Source organism: Rhinopithecus roxellana, chromosome 10 (assembly GCF_007565055.1).
Source record: "Rhinopithecus roxellana isolate Shanxi Qingling chromosome 10, ASM756505v1, whole genome shotgun sequence".
Classification (NCBI taxonomy): Eukaryota; Metazoa; Chordata; class Mammalia; order Primates; family Cercopithecidae; genus Rhinopithecus; species Rhinopithecus roxellana.
The window spans coordinates 42,366,872-42,394,853 of record NC_044558.1 but is presented as its reverse complement, the minus strand read 5'-3'; the positions used below and the strand labels follow the sequence as shown (position 1 = coordinate 42,394,853).

General features: G+C 42.5%; 1 long non-coding RNA gene across 5 annotated transcripts in view; it reads right to left on the bottom strand.

Annotated features, from left to right (window-relative positions):
- The window catches only part of LOC104658674, a 75,941-nt gene that overhangs the window by 21,606 nt on the left and 26,353 nt on the right, over positions 1–27,982 (bottom strand). The window contains exon 8 of one of the 5 annotated variants that reach the window (XR_004059515.1): positions 22,154–22,494. The exons of the other annotated variants lie outside the window; for them this stretch is intronic. This is a non-coding gene — a long non-coding RNA (uncharacterized LOC104658674). Of the gene's footprint in view, positions 1–22,153; positions 22,495–27,982 lie in introns of those variants that run through there. 5 annotated transcript variants of the gene reach the window in all.

The following is a 27,982-nucleotide window of genomic DNA, read 5'->3' as shown; positions in this document are numbered from 1 at the left end:
TTCCTGCCAATAACTACCATGGGTGACAGGAATCTTGAAACTGAGAGGAGATTTCTCTGTGCACATCACAGTCCTGTTTCACTGGTCCTGCAAATACACAGCCTTGAGAAACCTAAACAGGGAATCTTCCTTAACCCCATACCACTTTGCTGCACAGCTAACTAGATGGAGGAAGGAAGAGTAAATTAACAATCAGTACCCACCCGCTCTGTGCCAAGCCCTGTGCTCGGCCCTTTATATTCTATCTCACTCCATTTAATCCTTAAAACAACAAATACCTTCCTGTAGTGGATATGTGATATTTCCCTACCACGCATTCCAATTTCTACCCGCGCCTCCTCCACACAGCCCGCATGTTCTAGAAAAGCTGGCCTACCCCTGCTGCTAGGGATAGGATAAGTGGCTAGGGCTTAAGCTGATGGGTATAAGCCCGGTCACAGTTCAGGGAAGAGATGTCACCAAATTCGAGCCAATAATAAGTTTTCTGGGGGTGTAGGAAAGACACTCACTTGTGCAAACTTTTCCTCTCTCTCTCTCCTTCTGGAAGGAGCTGACATGAAGCCTGGAATTGCCATAGCCCTTTTGCCACCTTCAGGATGTGAACAAATGTGAACCTGAAAGACCCAGCCTTTCAGATGAATCCTGAGTGGCTAACTGGTCCCAAATTTAAAATGGAGCCAAGAGGCTATTTACTGACTAAAGGTCACACAAGTCCTCTGAGTCCCCTGAAAACCCACACCTTTTTAACCGGGGGACTTTCGGCTCTGACCTGAACCAACCAATCAGAGTTCACCTGCCTCAGCCAATCAGGGCTCAGTTGTATCAACCAATCAGAACTCAGCAGTGTTGACTAATCAGAACCATGCAAGTTTGAATCTTTTATTTGCATAAACAGACCTGAGTGGGATCCCAGACAAGAAATTTTGCTTTAAAACCTGAACACTCTGTTCACTGGAATACACACAAACGGCTGTGATCTCCTCAGCTGGCAAACTGTTCACAGGGATGAAGTCTTTCCTCCAAATTCCTTCTCAGAGAGCTTTTGTTCATAAGGGCAACCAGCGTCAGAGTGAAGTTGACTTCACATTCTGAGCAAAGGGACAGGAGAACATCAAATTTTGATGATATCACTGAATACCGAATCAAAAACGCTAAAATTTTCCATCCTTTAAAAATTTTCTCTTATATGGGAGCCAAGTAAAACCACTTATTAATTTACCTAGTCTGAGTTGAGTATTCTATGACTTGCAACATAAAAACACTTAACTATTGTTTAGGGTAAAGCTATTCTGCCATAAGAAGGAAACCCAACAATGATGGAATGGTTTAAAAATCTAAGTTCATTTCTCTCTCATGTAACAGTGGGCAGGTGTTCCAGGCGGACAGGCAACTCTGCTTCATATATTCATTTAGAGAACTAGGTTCCTTCCAAATCATTACTCTGAGACCCCTATGATCTTGCTCTTGTCTCCACAGTCAAGGTTGAGTTGTTCTGGGTTCCACCTTGTAGGAAGGGGCAAGAACATGGAGGAGTCTTATGTCCCAGAGCTGAATATGACACACACTTCGCTCATATTCCACTGGCAGGGAATTAGTTCCTTGACCATGTCTAACAGCAAGGGAGACTTGGAAATATGTTAGTAGCCATGTGCCTACTGTATCTGTTACCACAAAAGAAAACAAGAATGGATTCGGGTTAACTGCCTGCCCAGCAGTCTTAGCCACATTAAACATTATAGAACCCATTTTACAGAGGAGAGAAGTTAACCTCAGAAAACTTGCCTTAACCAGTAAGTGGCAGAGCAAGGATCTGAAACTCAACTTCAGTACTCACTACCACATGCTCCATAGGGTAGACTTCTATTGCTCTTCCATGTATGTATTTATCCTTCTTCCCAATTCCAGCTCTTGAAATGACCTCATCCACCATTAGCAACATATATGCCATAAGTTACTAACTACTCTGGCAGTTGCCTGGTTCCCTGCAAGGATAGCCAGCTTCCGGCTTAACTCCCAACCATGACTTTATTTTCTATTCTGTAGGGGAGGAGGTGTTGAAGAAAGGATTGAGATGATTACCCTGGTCTGGCACACAGAAAGAGGTCTATGTAGTAATTTCCAGCTAAAAGGGCTATTACTTGACAACTGCAGGGGAAATCAAGTGGCAAACTGAGGACAGAAGCAGAGAGAAAACGCGTGGCACCTGGAGGAAGAGAGAAAATGTAACGATGAAGATGGAAAGCCACTAACATCAATAATAAAAGAGGCTGAAATGGCAAATTAAGGACATAGTGCAGATTGGGTGAATTTAGGTCATTTCAGATGTAATGTGTCCAACATTTCTCTTAAACAATGTTTATTTACTAATTTGGATTAGCAGTACATTTCCAAAATGAATAAAAGTTAGAAAAGAAAAACTCTCTCCCCCACCCTATGCCCCAGGCACCCATTTCCTCTCACCAAGGTACAAAATATTATCAATTTCTTGGATATCCTCCTGGGCATATTTTATGCATAAGAAGCAAATACAGGCATGTCTTGTGTAAGTACTTTTTCTCCACTCTTTTATTGAGCAATTTCTACACCCTAATTTTTTTCACTTAAAATATCTTGGAGATCTTTCAAGGTATACACATAAAGATAGTGTTCTCCTTTATTAACAGTACCCTCATTTTTATGGCTATATCATATTTCATTATATGAATATGCATAATTTACTTAAATAATCAGTTATTGAGATATCTAGATTGTTTTCAGTCTTCCACTATTACAAACAAAACTGCAATGTGCAATCTTGTGAACACCTCATTCTCTATGTATGTGACTAAACCTATAGGATAAATTCCTAGCACTGGCTTTAATAAGTCAAAGCATATAGATGTTCATAATTTTGAAGGATATTTCCAAATAACCCTCTATAAGATGGTACCGATTTATTTTCCCACCAGTCGTATATGAAAGCACCTGTCTTTTCTTGCCAATACAGTGTGTTGTTAATTTTTTTATCATTGCCAAGCTAATACATGAAAAGTGGATGTCTGTATATGTTTAAACAACATTCGTGTTCCATTTTCTATGGACTTTTTTGCACATTTTTTATTGGGCTATTGGTCTTTTTCTTATGGATTTTTAGGAGTTCTTTACTTATAAAGAAAATTAGCCCTTGTCTATCAAATGAGTTCCAAATATTTTCCCTTTCTATAATTGTCTAGTGACTTTTTATGATGGGTTTTGCATTGCAGAAAAGCATTCCTTTTATTCACTCTGTGAAGCATCTCACTAAATTGGGAGATGCTCAGAAAATAAGCCAAACTTTCCTAGATGGCAAGAGGCAGCGTGAACTGGGGAAAACTTCACTTTTGAAGGTTACCTCTCCTGTTTGATCCCACCCTTAATTACTCCTTCGTAGTGATATTGTCACAGAACTCAGCCCACTGAATACATTAAAATCACTAACCATGACTTCCAGCAGTAACAGAGTGCAAAGGAAGCCAAGTTTCCTGCCCTTTGGCTTCCCAGCTAAGTCAGAGAGGAAAATAATGTTCTGAAAATCCCCAGAGAATGTTGTTGACACATCAGCTTTCATTCTTCCTGCACCTACTTCCTCCATACAATTCAATTATAAAAGTCCTTCCTAGGTAGTCATTCAATGAATGGCAATGGGCTGAAGAAGAATATACCTGTGGGTGGGTTACTAAATGGATGGGAAGAGAAAATAAAGAAAAAGAGTAAATGAATAAGAGGAGAAATCACACGGCAAGTAAGGGGCATTTCACAACAGGAATGAAATTGCTTCTGCCACAAGTAGGCAAACAAATTTCTTCACACAAGGAAGGAGGGAGCGTATTTCAGAAGGCCAAACATCAGTCTTGGCAGTGTATCTCAAGACCCCAGGGACTGTGACAATAGGAGGGAGGAATGATGCCCCTTTTTTAAGGTCTAAGAAGACAGGTAGGCAGCAATTCCCAACCAAGAAAATTTGCTAAGGCAGCTTTGGAGAAGATGCTGGTTTCTTCTGCATTTTTCAGCCTGATCCATGGCAGTTACTGAAAGCCCAACCAACCTGTAGCCTCAGCTGGTCAGCATCTGAGCGAATTCTGACTCTGCCTTAGTGGACATTGAAAGCCCTTTCCCGTCCTATGGCAAGTGAGTAGTCTAGACCTCTGGAATTATACTGCTGCCTCTCTCTGCATTTCCCCTTCTCTCATGCATCCCTTTCCCTCCATCCCACAGCACCGTGATCTGCAGCACCCAGCAGGGCAGCCCTTCCCAAGCCTGGGTTTCTGCCTGGCTTCCTGACTGTCACTTAGTTGCCTGCTCTCGCTGGAGCATTGCCCTGAACTTCAGCCTCCTTGGCAAGGGCCCTGACAGCCCAGCTGGCCCCCAGCCACCATCCTGTTCCTCTCAGCAATCAGCCAGAGTCCTGTTTCAACCCGGATGGTCCTCCCCACCCCCCATCCTCTGCTGCCCCCCTCTTCCTGACCAACTGAACATTTCCATTATCCAGCATTCAGCTTTTCCCCTGCTGTATTCCCCTCCCTCCACTGGGTAAGAACCCATGGATATCTGCACTGGCTACATTAAGCCCAGATTCCCCACACATACAAACCAGTTTGACCCGCCTCAAACCAATAAGTACATTTATTAACTGATGTAGTAAGAAGTCCAGAGGTAGGAAGATTCCCGGGTTGGTTAATTTCATGGCTTTCAAGTGTCATTAAAGACACAGTCTTTCACCTTTCTGCTCCGCCATACCCACCACAATGCCTACTCTTTTCACAAGTTGAGTTCTGCAGCTCTCAGTGATCATGGTGGGCTGGAGTTGGTTCCCACAGGCTCCTGAGAGCTAATTGCTAAATATTTAGGAAGTTTGCCAGTCAGTTGTAGAGCTTGAAATTGGCCATAATGGGAGAATTTACACCACAGAAATGGAAATAGACTAATGCTACAAACCAGGGCTTTTCATTTCTTGGAGAGGGTGTTAGCAGCAGGTTAATGCTGCATCACATCTTCATACAATAACATTTAGAAACAGAAAGGGTCTATTTCTCAAATATATCTTTTTTTTTTTTTTTTAAGAGCAGAGAAACATTTTCTGAAAGCCTCGTAGAAAATCCACCACCCCCACTCTCACCCTCCCAACTTCCTTGGCCTGATTATGTCACATGCCCACGTTTTAACCAAAGATTGACAAATGAACAGGATGACAATTTCCCTGAAGTATGGGCACCTGATACCTGAAAATCAGGGTTTTCTTAGCTGAAAATAGGGTAGGAGGTAGTGTTGGTGTGAGGAATCTGCAGGATTTGTCTCATGCCCATACACACATTCTGCCAGATGATTCAGAGCTTCTCTCTCTGCTCTGGCCCACCATGGAGGTTTCAGCAGGTTTACAGGGCAAAAAGGATTAAATGTTAGCCAGGAAGAGAATTACATTAATTCTGTTTGTTTGTTTGTCTGTTTGTTTGTTTTTAGAGATGGAGTCTCACAGTGTTTCGTAGGCTGGATTTGATCTACTGGACTCAAACAGTCCTCCTGTCTCAGCCTCCTGAGTAGCTGGGACTAAAGGCACGTGCCACCATGCGCAGCCACATTACTTTCTTTTGGGGGGGGATGGAGTCTCGCTCTGTCACAAGGCTGGAGTGCAGTGGCACGATCTTGACTCACTGCAACCTCCGCCTCCCGGGTTCAAGCGATTCTCCTGCCTCAACTTCCCGAGTAGCTGGGACTACAGGCACACACTACCACGCTCAGCTAATTTTTGTATTTTTAGTATAAACCAGGTTTCACCATGTTGGCCAGGATGGTCTCGATCTCTTGACCTCGTGATCCACCTGTCTTGGCCTCCTAAAGTGCTGGGATTACAGGCGTGAGCCACCGCACCCGGCATGCCACATTAATTTTTGTGTGTTGACATGCTATTTCAATTAAGTTATATAAATACAAGACTAGATCTCATTAGGCAGTTTACTCAAAATTAATTTTTCTCTATTCAGACTTAATCTAATCCTGATTTTCTCTCTGGCTTGAGTAGACCGTAAAGTTGGAATGCACCTGAATCTTTTTTGGGAGCCAGCTTCTTCAACAGCTTGTCTGAAGTTCCAAAACTTTCCAGGGTATTGTGAGGTATCAGACTCTATGCCATCTGTCTTCACTGGCTCCAAGGAAGGGACCCCAAAACTGCTCTTTGATAATTCCAAGAAAGTGTCTAAATTGCACTTCTCTGCATCCCATTCAGCTTTTTGAGCTTTTTCCCTTCCTTTAATGAAAAAAGAAATAGAAACCTTCTGACCACGCATGCCTATGTTTGTGCACAATGAGACTGGCTTACATCGATTTTAAAATGGCCGGTCACAGTGGCTCACACTTGTAATCCCAACACTTTGGGAGGCCAAGGCAGGAGGATGCTTGAGCCCAGGAGTCTGAGACCAGCCTGAACAACGTAGCGAGACCCCCATCTCTACAAAAAATAAATCAGCACACCTGTAATCCCAGCACTTTGGGAGGCCAAGGTGGGAGGATCACTTGAGGTTAAAAGTTTGAGACCAGCCTGGCCAACATGGTGAAACCCCATTTCTACTAAAAATACAAAAATTATGCCAGGCATGGTGGCAAGCACCTGTAATCCCAGCTACTCGGGAGGCTGAGGCAGGAGAACTTAGGAGGCAGAGCTTGCTGAGGCAGGAGAACTTAGGAGACAGAGCTTGCAGTGAGTCGAGATAGCCCCACTGCACTCTAGCCTGGGCAACAGAACGAGACTCTGTCTAAAAGAAAAAAAAAAAAAGAAAAGAAAAAAATTTAGCCAGGCATAGTGGTACACACCTGTAGTCCCAGCTATTCAGGGGGCTAAGGCAAGAGGCTCACTTGGTTCCAGCCTGCAGTGAGCTATGACTGCACCACTGGACTCCAGCCTGGGTGACAGAGTGAGACCCTGTCTCTAATAATAACGATAATAAAACTTTTACACGAGACTCTGTAGGGTATAAAAAGAATTAAAAGCCCAGTCCTTCCCTTCCAAGAGCTGACAATCTGTTGGAACAGGCACATACAAAAAGCAAATGAACAGTATAAGTAAAAAAAACTATAGCTGTTTGGGAAAAGGATAAATCGTTGCTGGATAGGTTAGCAATTTTGTTTTTCTTAATTAATGTTTTCCACTATTTTATTCTATTATAAAAATGTTCAAACAGAAAAGTTGAAAGGATGGTACAATGAACACCATGACCCCATCAGTTAGATTTAATGCCTGTTCATATTCTGCCGTATTACCTATCTAAATATTTTGCTACCCATTTTAAAGGAAGTTGCAGTCATCGTATAAGGATAAGGTAGTCAGCCTTATTCCTTCAATATGCACCTTTTTTAAAAGGACATTTGCCTAAAATCCATAATACCTTTATCATGTCCAAGGTAATGTTTTTAATATCATCAAAAATCTAGTCAATATTAAAATTTTCTTAGTCATTCCAAAAATAAATATGGTATAGGATATAGTATAATATGATTTTGCAAACCAGATTTATACATTGCATTTGATAGTTGTATCTCTTTAGCTTACTTTAATCTGGAAGAGTTCTTCTACTTTTTTCTTTATAACATTAACCTTTGAAACTACCAGACTAGTAAATGGTCCCAAATTCTAGATTTGTTTGATTGTTATCTCAAGGTGTTACCTTGTTTTTCTAGACTTGATGTCCTGTTCAAATAAAGGACAGGTTTGATTCAGATAGAATCAATCATTGTCCTGATCGGAAGCAGACAGCATACTCAAAGGGTCTAACTGAAGGATGTGAAATGAAGGGACTATTTACAAATGTGTGGGCAGGCATAGGGAACAAGCGATGGTGAGGCACTGTGGGACTGCTGCCCCTAGGTCTACAACAGCCTGAGCTGAGTGCAGTTACTGAAGCATTGCAGGAGCTGGAGCTTTGGGAGAGGGGTCCCCACCAGGAGCCATGGATGTAGCAGCAACACAGGCACCACCAAAACTGCACCCGGGCAGGGAGTCGGGTGGTGGGGAACAAATACCACAACATCTCTCTCATCTACCTTCGAAATGGCTGTTGGAGCCCCTGCACTGGCCAAATCTAACCAGAAGCCAAAAAGCAAAGGAGCCTGGACAATGGAGTCTGCAGAGGGGAGTCTCCAGGGGTGCAGAGCAGGATGGTGAAAGGCGTCGAATGGATTTCTAAGGGCAAATGGAGAATGATAAGCACACAGCTTTGACAGTTTTGGCTAGAATGCTTTATAGGTCATGCTGTGAACTTCAGACTGCATCACATCAGGGGAAACGAAATGTTAGATTGTCTCACCCATTAACCAAGTTGGATTTGACTCCTCCGTTAAAGCAATGCTAACCACATCTCCCCACTGAGACGTAAAGGTGTGTTTTCACTTTGCTATCAGCAAGTGATCCAGCTGGAGACACTTGGCACCAGGGGGATTCATGCTTTTGCCCCAATAACTTTTTGCATAATTGTTTCAGCATCCATGGATGATTCTTACCTGAATCAGTCATTTCATTAGGTGTCACAAAATGTTGATTTTTCTGATTTTTTTCATCCCATATTTGGATATGGAATGAAAATCATGTGAAATTTTATACATTAAAAATAGTTGAGGCGGGTGCTGGTGGCTCATGCCTGTAATCGCGGCACTTTGGGAGGCTGAGGTGGGTGGATCACGAGGTCAAGAGATCAAGACCATCCTGGCCAACATTGTGAAACCCCGTCTCTACTGATAATGCAAAAATTAGCTGGGTGTGGTGGTGCGTGCCTGTAGTCCCAGCTACTCAGGAGGCTGAGGCAGGAGAATTGCTTGAACCTGGGAGATGGATGTTGCAGCGAGCCGAGATCACACCACTGCACTCCAGCCTGGGCAACAATGCGAGACTGTCTCAAAAAAAAAAAAAAAAAAAAAAAAAAAAAAGTTGAATATAAATCATTTCATAAGGTTCAAATGAAAATATTTGTTACCTAGCACTGTTTGGGAAGGAAATCTTTCCTCAAATGGAGAAAACCTACAGTTCTTCCTAAAAAGAGGGAGTTAATATTTACTTCTTCTCCTTTATATATCAGTTGTCAAAGTGAGAGTCAAATGAATGTTAAACTGCTGCTTTTCTTCTCCTCCTCTTCCTCCTCTTCCTCCTTTTTCTTCTTTCTTTCTCTCTCTCTCTTCACATTTTCTTCTTAAGGCCCAAATCGTCCCAAATTTAGTCAGTGAGCTCTCCTTCAAGCTAACCCCTTGATAGGCCCCTGTTAGTCCTGGGGGACCTTCCTTCTGGAACTCTGGTATGTCTAGGCTTACCTGGTTTAAGTTATGATTTCCCTGCCCCAGACCTCCAAAGAACCTTGGCTAATTTTAGTAGAAAATGATATTTAGAGGCTGGGCATGGCGGGTCACACCTATTATCCAGCATTTTTATGGGCCAAAGCAAGAGGATCTCCTGAGCTCAGGAGTTTGAGACCAGCAACATGGTGAAACCCCGTGTCTCCAAAAAATACAAAAATACTAGCTGGGTATGTTGGCATATGCCTATAGTCCCAGCTACTCCGGAGGCTGAGGCGGGAGGATCACTTGAGCCCAGGAAGTCAAGGCTGCAGTGACCAAGCCACTGCACTCCAGCCTGAGCAATGGAGTGAGACTCTGTCTCAAAAAAAAAAAAGAAGAAGAAAAGAAAATGCTATTTAGAGACCAGTAAGTGTTCTGTTTGCCAGTGAGTCATTATTGCTTCTATGCTCTTACAGTGGACAGAGCCTATGTGTGCGTGTGCGCGCACACACACACACACCCTTTAAATCAGGAGTTCACATTAACACTCCAATTCAAATGTAATGTTATCAGATAGTCAGGAATTTACATTGAGAAGCAAGGATTTAAGTTGGCTATGAGAGGTATGTACAGTATCTAATAATAAGATAAGATAAATAAGAAAAGAGAAAGAATAAATTTACCAACAACCTCACCCTTTTAACACATTCACTCAATCTTTTTATATACGTTGTTGGTGGTTAGGGTTTTAATATATAGAGAACTGGAGAGGAGCTTCCAAACAGGAAAGTACAGGTCCCAATGTAGATTTAGGACCTGAAATGAAAAGTTTATATATGAACATTTCTCATCTTTAGGCCTCTCTTTATGCCATACTTTCTGGGTGCATAACCTTTCCACTGTCTCTGACTGTCAAAATTATATTCATCCTCAAGAGCTTTCCCCGACCCCCAGCGTGATGTAGCCTTGCCCTACCCGCAGTGCGTTTCTGTGGATCTGATACCACTTTTCACTTGATACCTGTTAGAGGTACGTGTGCACCTGCCATATCTCCCTAACTAGTTCCCAGCTAGTTATAGTCAGGAACTGCATCTGGTTGTCTTTGTATTCTAAAAGCTCTTAGCTCAGTAACTCATATAGAAGAAGCTTTCAATAAACATTTGCCACAAAAAATTCAACCGTGGAGCGTCCCAGAATGAGTCTAACAAGTTCACACTATATTGTGAAGACCCCCATAACTGTACTCCTAGAATAAAAGAAACTTTCCCATTGCCTCTCCATCTTTCACCCTAGTTGCTTACTTTTGAAACCTCGGGCTTATGTTATTTCTAACTATTACAGTTGCCTAGTAATACTTCTATTTTAAGGCTGCTTCTAATTTTCAAATAACAATTTTAAATACTTTTAAATAGAATATATTAGTTTTTTTAATGTCGTCAGGTTGAGAGGTATAAACAATATTCTAATGCTTTACAAGGGAGGTGACTGAATTGCCTTCTTTATAGGCTATAAAGAAAAAGACAACCTGGTGATATGTTTTAAACTCACCATGATAGAGGCAGATGGATACATTATTGTAAGAGACCTGGAGGTCTCTTTCAGCTCTCAGATTTTAATTGAGCTATATAAATGTACACAGTCCACCTTTTTATGACTAAATTGGTTGGGTTCTAAACCTCATTATTGGCAAATATAATAGTAATTTCAATAATACTTATAATATAGAAACCTGTTGGCCTCTATTTTCTTATCTATAAGATGAGAAGGTTGAATTAATCAATCTCTATAGTCCTGAAGCACTGTAGTTATGAAACACCACATGAATCTGGGAGTCTATTATTGCTAAGATGTACGCTTTCTATAATATTGATCAGAATAATTTTTTGGCTCCTAAATCTTCCTAATAGCTGATAGATTTTCTAAAGAACAAATTTAGCTTCATTGAATACCTTTCGATTCTTAACACAAGTACTACAGTTGAGGAAAAGGAAAAAGGAAAAACAGACATATTGAAAGAATATTAGACATGTGTTTGAACCAGCTGTGCTACTTACAAATTATATGACGTTTGGCAGTTTACTTATCCTTGATGTAACAGACTGAATGTTTGTGTCCCTAAAAATTCATATACCAAAATCTAATCTCCAATGTGATAGTATTTGACAGTGGGGAAGCCTGGGCATGGTGGCTCACGCCTGTACTTCCAGCACTTTGAGAGGCTGAGGTGGGCATATCACAAGGTCAGGAGATCAAGACCATCCTGGCTAACATGGTAAAACCCTGCCTCTACTAAAAATACAAAAAAATTAGCTAGGCGTGGTGGCACATGCCTGTAGTCCCAGCTACTTAGGAGGCTGAGGCAAGAGAATCACTTGATCCCGGGAGGTAGAGGTTGCAGTAAGCCAAGATTGCACCACTGCACTCCAGCCTGGGCAACAGAGCAAAACTCCATCTCAAAAAAAAAAAAAAAAAAAAAAAAAAAAAAAAAAAAGACAATGGGAGGTGATTAGATCATAAGGATGAAGTCCTTGTGATCAGTGCCCTTATAAAAGAGACCCCAGAGAGCACCCTTTCCCCTTCCACCATGTGAGACCACAGAGAGAAAATGACTGTCTATGACCCAAGAAGTGAGCCCTCATCAGACACCAACTCAGCTGGGGGCTTGATCTTGGACTTCCCAGCCTCCAGAACTGTGAAAAATAAATTTTCATTGATTTTAAGCCACCTTGTCTATGGTATTTGGTTATAGCAGCCTGAATGGACTAAGACACTTGGTATTTCCATCTCAAATTAAATAATAATCCCTATTTTGCGGTATTGTTACAAGGTTAAATTAGATAACTTAGAAGATAGTCCCTGGCATACCACCTGGCAAATTGTAGCTAATGAATGAATGTTTATTGAGATGCCCCTCACTATATAGATTTGGTGGAAAGTGGTGGTTGGATATCCCAGGTCAGATTGTCCATTGTAATTAAGGGTTTTTTTTTTTTTTTTTTTGTCAGATCAGAAATTACAATGGCTAGCTTAATCAGAGGGAAATTTACTAGGAGGATATGGAAGAGTTCACATGAAAGGGAAGGCTAGAGAATCAGGCCAGCAGATGACAAAAAGTAAGGCCATGTCAGGGTCTGTGTAGTGAAAATATTCCAGTAGTCTAGACACAGTGTTGCTTTGTCTAGTGTTACTAGAATAAGTGAGTTTAGCTATTTTCAGTCTCTGTCACACTGATTGAGATTCAGGTCTCTTTTAGATTAACTTGGGTCTTACACTTTCCACCTGGCTAGGGGTAGTCAGTGCAAAACCGTCCCCCAGAATGCAACCAATGAGAGAGAAGCAATTCCTCAAAAGGAGAATATTAATGTCATTGCCAAAAGACAGTGACTAGATACAGGACTGCCAACATTAAAAAATATAAATTTCCACTAATCCCCAACACTTCTGTATTGTGGGAATCTACAAAGTGTTTAGGACAGAAAAGTACTATACGGAAGAGCTTCTAGAACTCCCCAAAACACCCAGTTCCTGCAGGTGCAAAAGTTACCAGCTGTGAATTGAACTACCTTCCCCTCTAGTTTGGAAGGTTCTTCTGAAAACAAACAGCTGTACCCTAGTTATGCTGCTATGTAGCCCCTCTCTCTCCTTTATCAAATCCTGTGACACAAGCCTCTATCTCCTCGTCACCCATTCATCATCAAACCTTGTGCCTCACTGGAGGCTTAAACTGAAGTCTTTGCCTGTATGAAATTTCTGTGTACCAACGCAGTTAGTCTCCTGAATCTTGGTACCTACCATTTTCCCTTTGATATTGTAGTTTATTTAATTGAGGTGGTATCTATGTTACCTACCTCATTATGCTTCAGAGTGTGTGTGTGTGTGTGTGTGTGTGTGTGTGTGTGTGTTTCAGAGTAAAATGAAACCTGCAAGCAGAACATTTTCATACCACTATTTACTACTGAGTCTAATACAGTCTAATATCATGTATCCTAGAGCTTATAATAACACAGAGTTAAAAATAACCAAAAAACAAAAAACACCTCATCACAACCAGTGAGGAACTGACAAGTACCCAGGGATCTGGTTTTTAGTTCAGCTTTGCCAAGAATAATCTAGGCTGCCATGGACTCTTTACTTATCTCTCTGGACTTGCATTTCCTCTCTGTAAAATTAGAGGCTTGAACCTGGTTTCTAAATTTCTCCCTGCTTTTACATTCTATGACTCCTACAGCCAGACCCTCCATAAGAACTAAAAAGAAAAGCTAAAACAAAGCAAGGGGACAGATGGGACCAGGGCTCTGGTTGAGATGCCATAGTCAGGAAAGGCCTTTCTGGGGAGGGGACAGTAGAATAGAAGCTGAAGGAAATGAGGGAGCCGACATGTGAGTATCTGGGGTAAGAATACTCTAGGCACAGCCTCTCTTAATGATGGTAGGCAATGCTCTTCCCGGCATGATAAGGAGTTTCATCCTCTACCATAGTTCCCATCCCTGTCAAGTAGGAACAATGCACAGAGTGAGCTGATGCCAATCCAAGACAGGCCCTGCACAAGCTGGGTGGGGCACAACAGGGGCTGGTTGGTGCCCATGACTGAGCTGCAGTCCAGAAGTGTAGAGGGTGGGAACAGTCAAATCCAGGTGAGCAGATCCAAACAAGTCATTGGCTTAAAGGGATTATTGAAGAATGGCATGCAAGACTTGAATGGGCCGGGGAAGAGAAAAGCTGAAGTCCTAAGAAGTCAAGTTGTAAATGAGAAATTGTCCCAGAATGATGTATTTCGAACCAAGAGTAATGACCTGTAGGAGAGTTATTACATCAATTTAATGGGTCATGACCTGTTTATTTTTTTAATTATATTAGAAGAGAATGAACTGACCAGAGTATATCACATGAAGGGCAAGTGATTGTTCTGTGAAACATATTTTTCTGTTGTAAACATGAATATGTTGAGTCTTTTGTAGAACTTATTTCTCATTGTGAGTGATGATTAAAAAAAAATTAAAAGCCAGAGTCTTAGAAAAAATTCCAGATAAGGAGTACAGAAGCCAGGGGCAGTTTTTCATTTAAAGATTTAGTGGATGGGCTGGGTGCAGTGGCTCATCCCTTGGGAGGTCAAGGCAGGCAGATTGCTCCATCCTAGAAGTTTGAGAGCAGCCTGGGTAACATGGCGAAGCCACATCTCTACAAAGAAATGCAAAAATTTGCAAGGCGGCTGTGATGGTGCATGCCTGTAGTCCCAGCCACTCTTGGGCTGAGGTGGGAGGATCTCTTGAGCCCGGGAGGAGGCTACAGTGAGCTGAGATTCACACCACTGCATTCCAGCCTGTCTCGAAAAAAAAAGAAAGAAAGAAAGAGAGAGAAGAAAGAAAGGAAGGAAGGAAGGAAGGAAGGAAGGAAGGAAGGAAGGAAGGAAGGAAGGAGAAGGAAAGAAGGAAGGAAGGAAGGAAAGAAAGAAAGAAGGAAGGAAGGAAGGAAGGAAGGAAGGAAGGAAGGAAGGAAGGAAGGAAGGAAGGAAAGAAAGAAAGAAGAAAGAAAGAGAAGAAAGAAAGAAAGAAAGAAAGAAAGAAAGAAAGAAAGAAAGAAAGAAAGAAAGAAAGAAGAAAGAAAGAAAGAAAGAAAGAAAGAAAGAAAGAAAGAAAGAAAGAAAGAAAGAAAGAAAGAAAGAAAGAAGAAAAGAAAGAAAGAAAGGAGAAAAAAGAAATTAATCCTCTACATATAGGACTTTTTTAAAGTGTTAGATATACTAGAAAAGAAAGAGCAGAATCCAGAAATAAAAGACTTCTCCCCCACCCTCTGTAACAAGGGACCAGAGGACCCCACCTACCCATCACCCTTTGTTACCACTATCATTACCACCACCACCCACAAAAAGAACAGCCTGATCCCTGACATGTTGGGTAAAGAATTGCTTGTAAACTGAAAGAGAGGAAACTCAAATGCCCACCAGAATATAAAAATAACAAGTAAATGAAGCTGACCAAGTGTAAGAAAAATGGGAATGGTAGGAACTGGGGTGGAGGAAATACATACGCCCTGCACTGCCCTGCCCAAGACAGGCAGCGGCTACTCAGCTCTCAGCAGTTGTTGTGCAAGAATGTGGGCCCAGTGTTGTCTGATCTTGGTATTTTCTCAAGAGATACTGGAAATCTAGGTTTTTATAATGAAAAACATTTTAAAACACTGGGTAAGCCAAACAAAACAGGCCTGAAGGCCTAAACACACTCACACTACACCAAGTGTGAATAGCTGCTGTCTGTAGGTGGTGATGCTTGGGGTCATTTATATTTTCATTTTTACATTTCACTGCTTGTTTCAGAATTTTAACAGTGAACATCATATTACTTTTATAATGAGAGAGGAATGAAGGTTGTCAAATATTTAAAACTCCATTAACTAAACAGGTAGACATTCGAGTTTTCTCTTTTTCAGTTTACAAGCAATTCTTTACCCATCATTTCAGACACCAGGCTGTTCTTTCTGTGGGTGGTGGTGGTGATGGTGGTGACAAAGGGGAATAGGTAGGTGGGGTGCCCTGGCCCCTTGTTGTTTTTTCTTGCATTAAGATCAGGATAAAACAACAAATGTTACAGACATTTTCTCTGGGTCAATATTTACATGTGACTAAATTTTTATATTATGTTTTACAACAAATTTTGCAGTATATCACAAATAATTTCAGCCTAACTACAGCAATATGCCAAGTCTCAGGTTTGCTGATTCGAGGTTTGTGGTCACTATCTTTAGCTATTGTTTGCCCATCAGGACTTATGAAAGCAATTGCTCATTCCATAATATTATTCTCGTTTCTACTTAAGTATTTAGCCCAGATTCTATAATGTGCGAGTCTTCTGGATTCTGACTAGATGTTGGAAAAAAAGAACAGGCAATTCTTCCCCTGGAGTAATTATAGTATAGTCTACTATCTAGAGTGGTTAGAGTGATTAAAAGTACTAAATCAGTTAAAATTTATAAAGCACAGGCTGGATGCAGTGGCTCATGCCTCTAATGCCAGCACTTTGGGAGGCTGAGGAAGGTGGATCACCTGAGGTCAGGAGTTTGAGATCAGCCTGACCAACATGGAGAAACCCTGTCTCTACTAAAAATATAACATTAGCTGGGCGTGGTGGCACATGCCTGTAATCCCAGCTACTCGGGAGGCTGAGGCAGGAGAATTGCTTGAACCAGGGAGGCGAAGGTTGCAGTGAGCCGAGATCGCACCACTGCACTCCAGCCTGGGCAATAAGACAATAAGAGTGAAACTCTGCCCCCAAAAAAAAAAAACAAAATATATATATATATATATATATATATATATATATAAAACACTTTGGATAGGTGCTTGGCACAAAGAAGGTATGAAATGAGTGTTAGCTGCCATTGTTATTATGACTGTTATTAGCATTGTCATTATTACTATTATTCAGGAAGTGACAATTAAAATGATCATTTCTTGATAGGGAATGGAGGACACATGGGACAGAAAGGAAAAATGGGGGTATGGAAGGGGAAGAAAAGATAGATGAGGCATTTCTGATTTGCCATTTCTTAACTTGGAAGACAAAAAAAGGAAAAACTGAAAAAAATTGAGAATATGACAAATCTGGAGGGTCAGGGTGGGACAGTAGGTCCAGGGTTAGGACATTGGTAGTGGCATCCAGCAAAGTCCTACAGAACTACTAGACCATGATTTTTCTAACTGCCGATGACAAACCCTTTGTGGGTCATGCAATTAATTTAGTATTTGACTATCAGCATTTTTTTTTTTTTTTTGAGACAGAGTCTTGCTCTGTTGCTCAGGCTGGAATGCAGTGGTACAATCTCGGCTCACTGCAACCTCTGCCTCCCGAGTTCAAGTGGTTCTCCTCCCTTGGCCTCCTGAGTAGCTGGGATTACAGGCACACACCACCATGCCCGGCTAATTTTTGTATTTTTAGTAGAGCAGGGGTTTTACCATGTTGGTCAGGCTGGTCTTGAACTCCTGACCTTGTGATCCGCCTGCCTCAGCCTCCCAAAGTGCTGGGATTACAGGCGTGAGCCACCACACACCTGGCCAGCATTTTTTTAATGAAAGAGAAGGGAACAGAGCGGAACACAATAGTGCCAGCAGTGAAGGTAAGTATTGTTTATTGAAAATTTGTGTGTTGTCTTATATAGAAGTATGCATAGGCGGCAGTTGTGGAGGTTAAAATTTTTTGAAAGCTACTTTACTAGACCAAAGTTGAAGCCTTGGCTTTATTTTCTGCATTGAGCCCCCTCTGTAAAACAGAAAGAAAATGTCTGTGTGTATGTATGTACATTCATGTGCATATGACTATGTGCATGTATATATGTAATTATCCTAAAAGAATTTCAGAAAAAGGGGCCAGGTGCTGTGGCTTACACCTGTAATCCCAGTCCTTTGGGAGGCCGAGGCTGGAGGGTTGCTTGAGACCAGGAGTTCAAGACCAGTCTGGCCAACATAGCAAGACCCCATTTCTAAAAAAAAAAAAAAAAAATTTTAATTAGCTGGCATGCACCCATAATCCCAGCTACTGGAGAGGCTGAGACAGGTGGGTTGCTTGTGCCCAGGAGTTTGAGGGTGTGGTGAGCTTTGATCATGCCACCACATTCCAGCCTAGGCAACAGAGTGAGACCCTGCCTCTAAAAATAATAATAACAATAGATAAAAATAAAACAAGAATTTGAGAAAAAGGAACTTTTTAAGAGGAGAGAAATCCCCCATTCCCCAAATAGATGGCCTAGATCTGAAGATGTTTATTCCAAGGGTAAACTTTTCAATAGTAATAAATACTGTTTACTGAGACCTTACTGCATGCCAGGCCCTGAGCTAAACACTCCACATTTAATCCTCCCAGCAACCCTATGAGGTGAAAATAAACACCAACAATACAAAGAAATCCCAACAAACACTTACAGATTGAAAATCTGCAGATAACCCTGCCTCCCTGACTCCTCTCTCTGTCTCCCCCAGCCCCACCCTACCCGCCCCCTCCCATCCTTTCTCTCTCTCCCTGTTTCATATTTCTGGAAAAGAAAAGAACAATGGTCAAAAAGAAGGGAGAAGGGAAAAGAAAAGCCACGGAAATAAAACAGATGGGACAAGAGGAGAGGAGGAAGGAGGGAGGTGATCAAAGGAGAAAGGAGGAGCATATTGAGCATCGTTGGTGCCATACCTTATACCGCCAATAAATTCTCATTTTGAATACAAAACCTTGCATGGGACTGTTGAAGAGGGCTCAGTCTTTAGGGTGGAGTTGAGAAGGGCAGAGAGGTGTGGTGTGCCAAAACAAATTCCTGCTTCCTCATTCTGCTCAAGGTCAGCCTTGACACACACTCGTCCAATGTGGCATGAACACCAGCTACAGACAAACTGCTTCCGTGAAAACCAGTATTTAGGTACTGATATTAGCATCTGGTGCAGGGTAGCCTAGAGTTACGCATTTTCTCCTCTCAGGAGCCCTCTATATCCATTTGATTTCTGCGATGTACGCCAGCAGGCTTTGGTTCAATGTTAATAACTTTGTTCTCTTTGAATTCCTGTGAGATTTTATTCCCTTTGGTGCCCAGGGGGTGTGTGCCACAGTGATTTCTGCCCAGTAACACTTCTGCTGTGATGAAAAGAAACTGCGGGAAAGGCCTGCTGCTTGTCCTCTGCCGGATGCTGCTACCCAACACAATTACTCATACTCGCATTCAGAGAATGTGAGAGAGTGATTCTGTTTCCAGGGCCTCAGTCCTGAGAATTTACTGTCTAATAAACTGAGAACACTAAGCCATGCGCTAAGCGCACATCGTCACTACCTGGAAAAGTCACCTTCTGGCTAGAGCCAAATGGACTATCATGTCTGGATAAACAAAAATGTTGTGCTCAGCAACCTCGCTCTCTCTTCTTCCCAATTATGAGACAGACCATCAGAGTTGGTAAACCATGTTACCGCTAGACACCAGCATTGTTGTTAATGCTGTCATTTCAATTATGTTTTGAACTAGGGTTCTGTTGACTTGCTTGCTTCCCCCACCCAATCTCTCTCCCTCCATTGAAGGAAGAAGCCAAGGTAGGAAAATACCTGCTTGAATTGTTCATGAAATGTTAAAATTTCTGCTTTACCATGGAAAACCAGATTTTAGACACTATTACTCATGCTGGCTCAGAAACTCAATTTTTAAACTTTCTGACCCCAAAGAAATCACAGAATTATCCTCTTTGCTTCTGTATCTTCCACCTGGGGCCCAGATCTGATCTGTGTCAATGCCACTCTGAATGCAGGACCTCTTATTGCCTTGGGCCATGGGAAGGTACAGGAAAAAACTTCAGGCTGATCACTGTCAGCAAACTAACTCAGGAATAGAAAACCAAACACGGCATGTTCTTACTCATAAATGGGAGCTGAACAGTGAGAACACATGGACACAAGGAGGGGAACATCACATACCGGGGCATGTCGGGAGGTGGGGGGCCAGGGAAGTGAGGGCATTAGGACAAATACCTAATGCATGAGGGGCTTAAAACCTAGATGACGGGTTGATGGGTGCCGCAAACCACCTATGGCACGTGTATACCTATGTAACAAACCTGCACATTCTGCACATGTATCCCAGACTTAAAGGAAAAAAATAAAAATAAAAATAAATTGCCCAGAAACAAATAATATTTCTTAAAACAAAAACAATTTTTTTTAAACTTCAGGCTGGGACACCAAAACCTGATTCCTGATCCAGTCTTTAAAAGCACCCCAAGCCGGGAGTGGTAGCTCACACCTGTAATCCCAGAATTTGGGAGGCTGAGGCGGGTGGATTACTTGAGGCCAGGAATTCTAGACAAGCATGGTCAACATAGCAAAACCCTGTCTCTACTAAAAATACAAAAATTAGCCAGGCATGGTGGCGCACACCTGTAGTCCTAGCTTCTTGGAAAGCTGAGGCAGGAGAATCGCTTGAACCCAGGAAGTGGAGGTTGCAGTGAGTCAAGATCGCAGCCACTACACTTCAACCTAGGTGACCGAGGAAGGATTCTGTCTCAAAAAAGAAAAAAAAAGAAAGAAAGCATCCCAAAGAGTCTCAAGGTTTATAGGGGAGTCGCAGAAAAAATGTTCTCAAGTCAAAATGAATTCAAAGCTGCTTTAATTAAATACCTTTTAGCACTGTATAGAAACATATGAAGATTTGTTACAAAATCAAAAAACAAGTGATTCTCTAATCTTGTTTTTGTTACCAGCTTCTCACTGACCTACTTTTAAATTGCACAAAAAATGTGGCCTCCCCTGCTCCCCCTCCTTCCTGTCCCCTCTCCTCCTGACCTCTATGCCTCTTCTCCCTTCCAGTTCTGTCTTCCATGGGCTCCTTCTTCTCCTCCCACTTAGATAGGGTCTCAAAACTGGTCTTCATGTTCTCTTCTTCCTTCTCCCTGATGATGAGAACCCCAACCTTGTGGCTTCCCTGTGTATCTCCAGAAGGGAGATACCCAAATCTCTAGCCATAACTCTCGTGGATGTTCCAATCACTTAAGTCCAAAGGCACCGCTCGTCCACCTTTGCTGGGCCAATCTCCATGTATGCCTGTTGCTGCACCTTATTATTAATAGCGCAGCCGGGCATGGTGGCTCACACCTGTAATCCCAGCACTTTGGGAGGCCGAGGCAAGTGGATCACCTGAGGTCAGGAGTTTGAGACCAGCCTGACCAACAGGGTGAAACCCCATCTCTACTAAAAATACAAAAAATAGCCAGGCGTGATGGCACATGCCTGTGATCCCATCTACTCAGGAGGCTGAGACAAGAGGATCGCTTGAACCCAGGAGGCGGAAGTTGCAGTGAGCTAAGATTGCACCACTGCACTCCAGCCTGGGCGACAAAGCAAGACCTTGCCTCAAAAAAAAAAAAAAAAAAAAAAAAAAATAGTGCCCACTTTCACTCTCGCAAGTGTCTTGGACAATATATTATTTCGTCATTCTCCTTAAAAGCAGGATTTTCTTCCTGAATATTTACTTGATCCAACATTTCCTCCCTCAGCTACTTCTTTTTCTGAAGCTCTGGCCTTCTTCCCAGCATTTGCATTTCTGTCAGTGCTTCTGACGCGTTTCCATCTTCCAGAACCTGGAAGCCCCGGTATCCTGTTGACTCCTCCCTCCCCATCTCATCTTAGCCATGCAGAATGGCGACACCAAGGTCAGAGGAACTGGACACAAATCCTGACTGCATCACTTACCAACTCTGTGCCCCTGTTCACCTCTGGTCTCTGCCTCAGTGCTGTCATTTGTAAAACAATAAGAACAATACATTCCTTGAACAGCGTCACTGGAAGCATAAATAAGGCAGATTCTGAAGGGCCGCTGGGCACTGTGCCTAACACAACAAATCTGACTGCATCTTATTCATGCATTCATTCAACACATTTATGGAGCACCTACTGTATGCCAGGCACTGTTCTAGTTCCTGGGGATACATCCATAAGCAAAATAGTCAAAAATATCTGTCCTCATAGAACCCACATCCCAGTGCAGAAATCTGACAATAAACAAATAAAGAGCTCCTATGTCAGGTAGTGATAAGGGCCACAAAGAGAAAACCAGACAGGGTAAGGGGAACAGGGAGTGCTGAGGTAGAAAAGGGCTGCTGTTTTAAAAGGGCGGCTAAGGAAGTTGTCACTAATAAGATGACATTCAAGCAGACACTTAAATGAGAAAAGAGGTAAAGGAATTATCTAGGCAGATATTTATTTATTTATTTATTTATTTAGAGACAGAGTCTCACTCCAGGCTGGAGTGCAGTGGCACGATCTCTGCTCATTGAAACCTCTCCCTCCTGGGTTCAAACAATTCTCGTGCCTCAGCCTCCCAAGTAGCTGGGTCTACAGGCATGTGCCACCACACTTGGTTAATTTTTGTATTCTAAACAGAGACAGGGTTTCGCCATGTTTGCCAGGCTGGTCTTGAATTCCTGGCCTCAAGTGATCCACCCGCCTGTGCCTCCCGAAGTGCTGGGATTACAGGCATGAGCAGCCACACTCAGCCTAGGCAGATATTTAAGAACAGGCATAGGCAAGTTCCCTGAGGAAGGCCTGATGTGTTGGAGGAAGTCAGGGATGGCAGCTTCGTGGAGTGAGGTGGATGCCTAGTAGGCAATGAAGCCAGTGGAAGTGGGATTCCCACGCAGGCCTCGTAGATCCAAGCGAGGCATTCAGCTTGTCCTCAGAGTGCAGGTAGGAGAGCTGCCAGACTGCAAAGGGGTACCTGTGAAGAGATTAGACCTCAGGGCAAGGCCAGAGGCAGAGGGATTAGGGGAACATTGCAGTAATCCACACAAGAAGTGACAGTCACCTGGATCAGGGTGGCAGCAGTAGAGGAGGTGAGAAGTGGACACCTTTCCTTTGAAGTCTCTCCAATTTCCCACCGCATTTCCCTCTCACAGTGACGGTCCTGTCCCTGGCCTTCATCACCTCACCCCTGAATTATTGCATTAACCTCCTCACTCCCTCACTGGTGCTCAATGGACTGCCCCCGCCCCGGCTCTCCTGCTGTCACCTTCATCACATCACTCCACTGCTCAGGAAATATGACTGTGCCCTGCCCATCATCCCCAAGTCCAAATTCCTCTCCCTGGCTCTCAAAGCCTTCCACTGAGTTCTACACACTCAATGTTCTTCTGACCATAAACCAGTTCCTACCAGTACTCCAGCACCAATTCAGACAGTAACTGGCTTACTTAATGACCAAGAGATCTGCTATTCTATACCCAATTCAAAATTAACTGGATAGTTCTTTCAATCGGCATAGCACCCGAGTTCCATTACAAAAACAATTAGTTGACATTGATCAAATGCTTACTAAGTGCCAGACACTAATCTAAGAACTTTATAAACAGCTTCCCCTCCAGTTGTACAACATCCCTATGAAGTAGGTACTATTATTATCCCCAACTTTACAGATGAGGAAACTGAGGCACAGAAAGGTTAAGTAAATTGCCCAACATCACAAAGCCAGTTGGGGGGGGGGGGCGGGGGGGAGGGAGGAGCTGGGATTTGAATCCAGAAAGTCTATCACCATCGTCAGCACCCTTGCCATGGCACTCCATTGGCTCCCGTACTTGGACATGGTGTCTCAGGTTTCTTCATGTGAATCATTAAATTGCAAGTTGTGTTTACAACAAAATTCTCGTTACTGCCCCCCAAGCTTTTGCTAAGCATTTTGTCTTCTTCCTATCTCTACCATCTCTACCATGTCTTCTACCTATCTCTACCATGCCAAATCCCACCCAGCTTTCAAGGTGTAACTCAACTTCCTGATTTTCTACAAAACTTCTCTAAATACATGAGACCTCACTGAATCTTCATTCTTCCAGCTATTTGAAATCCACTGCAAATCACTATGTTTGATTTTTTTTTTCCATGTATCTTCCCAACTATACTGGATACTGCTTATGTAGAGCAACCATAAATTATGTTTCCTTTTATATCTCTACAGTATGTAAAGCAATCCTGAACCATTCCGTTCAACAGACATTTTAAAATAAACCCTACAGTGAGCTAGATCCTGTGTGGATCCCAACAACACAGTGAAGACAGCACTCAAAAATGCTTGTGGACCAGATGTGGTGGTTCACATTCGTAAACCCAGCACTTTGGGAGGCTGAGGCAGGAGAATCCCTTGAGGCCAGGCGTTCAAGACCAGCCTGGGCAACGTAGAGAGAACCCTCCACCATATCTACAAAAAATTTTTGAAAAATTAGCTGGGCATAGTGGCACAAGCCTGTAGTCCCAGCTACTGGAGAGGCTGAAGTAGGAGGATACTTGAGCCCAGAAGGTTGAGGCAACTGTGAGCTATGATCATGTCACTACATTCCAGCCTGAGCTATGATCATGCCAATGCATTCCAGCCTGTATGACAGAGCAAGACCCTATCTCTGAAGAAAAAAAAAAAAAAGTAAAGAAAAGAAAATACTTGAAATACTTGTAGACCAAATGAGAAGATCCAGGGAAATGCATTTTGAAACATAATTATCTATTTTAATTAAGCTTTTTCATATAAATGCCATCAGTAGTGACACTTCATACACAAACATATGATTTTCATGTCATTTCAGTATAAATTCATTGAGCATCTACTTTGTGCTTGTTGCGAAAAGGAATGAGACAAAGCCCTGCCATCAGAGAATCCTCAGTCTGTGTTACCGTATGTCTTAGGGCATGGTTGGAGATCAAGAATAGAAAAGCCACTAAAATCTACTTAGGTAAAAGAAAACAGAAGGTAAAAGAGAACCAACAGGCCTGTTGTGGGTGATTGGAACAGACAATGACCAAAGATGTTACTTTCTTCATTGCCATATTATCTCTTCCTCTGCTTCCCTCATTTTACATTTCTCTCTTTCCCCCACCTCTTCTCCCTCCCCATCCAGCCCATTCCCAGATTGCCTTCCTTTGCTCTCCTATTACACCATCCACCATGGCTTACATTGGATGGTGCCCTCAGCCTCCAACAAGTGCTGGCGACCGTCCAGGTCCAGCTGTGTCTGTTAACTTGACTCTCTCCATTCTAATCCCAAGTGTCCAGCAAGAGACTCCAACGGGCCTACCGTGGACAGGTTTCCAACCCTAGCACAAACAGCTATGGCTGGGGAGTGGGGAAAGGATGCCCAAGGTCATGTTGAATGGTATGCAGGGGACCGCTCTTTCTGGGGCTAGACTCAAAGGTGTGGGATGATGGCTTCTGTAAAATATAGTGTGATAGGGCTGGGCGCAGTGGCTCATGCCTGTAATCCTAGCACTTTAGGAGGCCAAGGTGGGTGGATTGATTGAGGTCAGGAGTTCAAGACCAGTCTGACCAACATGGTGAAACCCCATCTTTACTAAAAATACAAAAATTAGCCAGGCATGGTGGCAGGCACCTGTAATCCCAGCTACTCAGGAGGCTAAGGCAGGAGAATGGCTTGAAGTCAGGAGATGGAGGTGGCAGTAAGCCGAGATCACACCACTGCACTGCAGTCTGGGCAACAGAGCAAGACTCTGTCTCAAAATATATATATATATATATATATATATATATATATATATATATATATATATGTGTGTGTATATATATATATAATGTGATAAATAGTCTAATAGTTGCTCTACATACAACTCAGATTCACATTTTGCAGACTTCACAAATTCATAGAATTTTACAAATGTAAGGGATTCCAGGAATCATTTGACACAGTCCCCACACTTGAACTCATTGTAAACCAAAGCCTGAGAGCAGATAAGTATGGATCCCATACTCTCTGACTTCTAGTCTACTCCAACATTTACCAAACCAAAGCAGTTTAAGACCAGCTTTGACATCTTCGGTAGGTGACCGAAGATAGTCCACACTGCATCATAGCATGTGGATGTTTCTTTTTTAATATGATTTCTGTACCTACTAAGAACTTTCACATATATCATCCCATCTAGTCCTCCCAGCAATCATGAAAAGAATTGTTAAGCCTATTTTGTAGATGATAAACTGAGACCCAAAGAAGTCAACAGACTTGCCTACACTTTACAGTTCATATCAGGCAAAGCCAAGATTTAAACCCATACGATTTGACTTCAGACCTCACTCTTTCTGCTATGCCATGCTGCCTTCACTCTCTGGGAATCAGTGAAGTGTCAATTTGTATTTGTAATTTTTTTCTGTATGTTATGATGTTTTATTTATTTATTTATTTATTTAATTTATTTATCTATATGAGACAGAGTCTTGCTCTATCGCCCAGGCTGGGGCGCAGTGGCACAATCTAGGCTCACCGCAACCTCCGCCTCCTGGGTTCAAGCCATTCTCCTGCCTCAGCCTCCCAGGTAGCTGGGATTACAGGCACTCGACACCACACCCAGCTAATTTTTGTATTTTTAGTAGAGATGGGGTTTCACCATGCTGACCAGGCTGGTCTGGAACTCCTGACCTCATGGGATCTGCCAGCCTTGGCCTCCTAAAGTGCTGGGATTACAGGCATGAGCCACCGTGCCTGGCCTGTTATGATGTTTTAACATCTTAAAAATCTAGCTGAGGAGAGACTGCCCCTTTTGGGTTAGCCAGTTCTTAGAGATAGCAGAGGGCTCATGGAGAATGCCTTTGATATGCAAACCAACCAGTCCAGAGCCATACCTCCTCTACCAGGAGGCAATATTCCTCTGCCTTAATCATCCCAGGGTCACATACCAGGCAACTAAAGACCACTCCTATAGCCCAAATCTTACAGGAATTATTCAAAATAGCCAGTTCTAACCAGTTTACTCTGCCATACCTTTCCCATGAAAACCCCAGTAAAGATGCCTCCTGTTTCCAGACCCTGTGGGGATAATAAGCTTTGTTTTCCTGAGCCTCTGCTGTGTGGCCTCTTGTGGCCACACCCCACTGACCATCACATAAAAGAACACGGAACACAATAACAACATCAACAACAAAAAGGATTGGAAAAGCAGACTCAGAAGTTCAGAGGGTCCTTTAGTAATTTTCAAGGAATTAGCATGCACGATAGAGGAGTGGTCAAACAATAATGCGCTCAGACCATAAATACGATATTCTCAATCCCAGCAAGCACGGCTTCTGGCACTTCTTGCAGCATTCTTGTCTCCAACGCAGCAAAAGGAGTGACAGAAACATTTTTCAATGCACAGATCAATCCGATTGGTTTGGAGGGAAAAGCTGGTTCTCCTTTAAGACGATTTAGTAGCAGTGATTCATTCTATCAAAGGCATCGCTGCTATCTTTGATGCAGACACTATCATCCTATGCCCCTTTGCAATCAGTCCCGAGATGTATAATTTGTTTAGCCCAGTGAAATTCTTCACAATTCTCTAAACAACTTCAAATGCTTCTGATAACTTGACCCTGCATTCCTTGGATTGAAAAGCAGCAAGGCACAAATGTCTGAATCCCAGGCTGGTTCCAAAGAGCAGTACTTCAAAGAACTCTGCAAGGCTAAGTCTTGAGGGGTTTTTCCTTAGTATACTTTTACTTATTCTTCCTTAGTATACTTTTACTACTTACTGACTTTAGTTGCTTTGCCATAGTGGAGATTTATTATTCTTTAACTTATAAAGCTGGACTCAAATCAATTGTATGCTCTGGTTTCAAGAAATCCTGATAAGGTGTCCCAACAACACAAGTAGGGATAGGGTGACTAACCTCCATTTATCCAGGCCTGGAAGGACACCAGGAATGTGGGACTTTCAGCTTTAAAACCAAGAAAGTACTTGGCAAACCAGGACAAGCCGGTCACCCTAATCTAGAGATTTAAGAAAAAGCAAATCTTTTGTCTTATTAAACTTTAAGAGGTGTCTTAGAACTAAATGCCTTGACGATGCAGGATGCTAATAGACCGTTAACATCTTAAAGCAGCATATTTTCTACAGGTTTGCAGAAAGCCCGAAGTATAACTGTGTGACAATAAATACAACAGCTCAAACAGTGATTCTTAATACCTCCAAATGTGATGAAATACATCAAGCAAATGAAGAGCAAAACTGACACAGGCGACAATGATTCATTTCAATATGTAAAGGCCCGGCAGGGACTTCTATGTACAAGTGAGTCTTTAGCTGTCAGCCCAAGAGTCTTTGATTCACTGCCACTAAACGACGGGAAGTGCCAGTTGTAACTCTCCCAGTGGTGAGGAGCAGGTGTTTCAGTCCCATTCTCCTGGTTCAAACTCTTACCTTTACCTATGTCCAGCAGTGTTGGAATGGGCAGCCCAAAA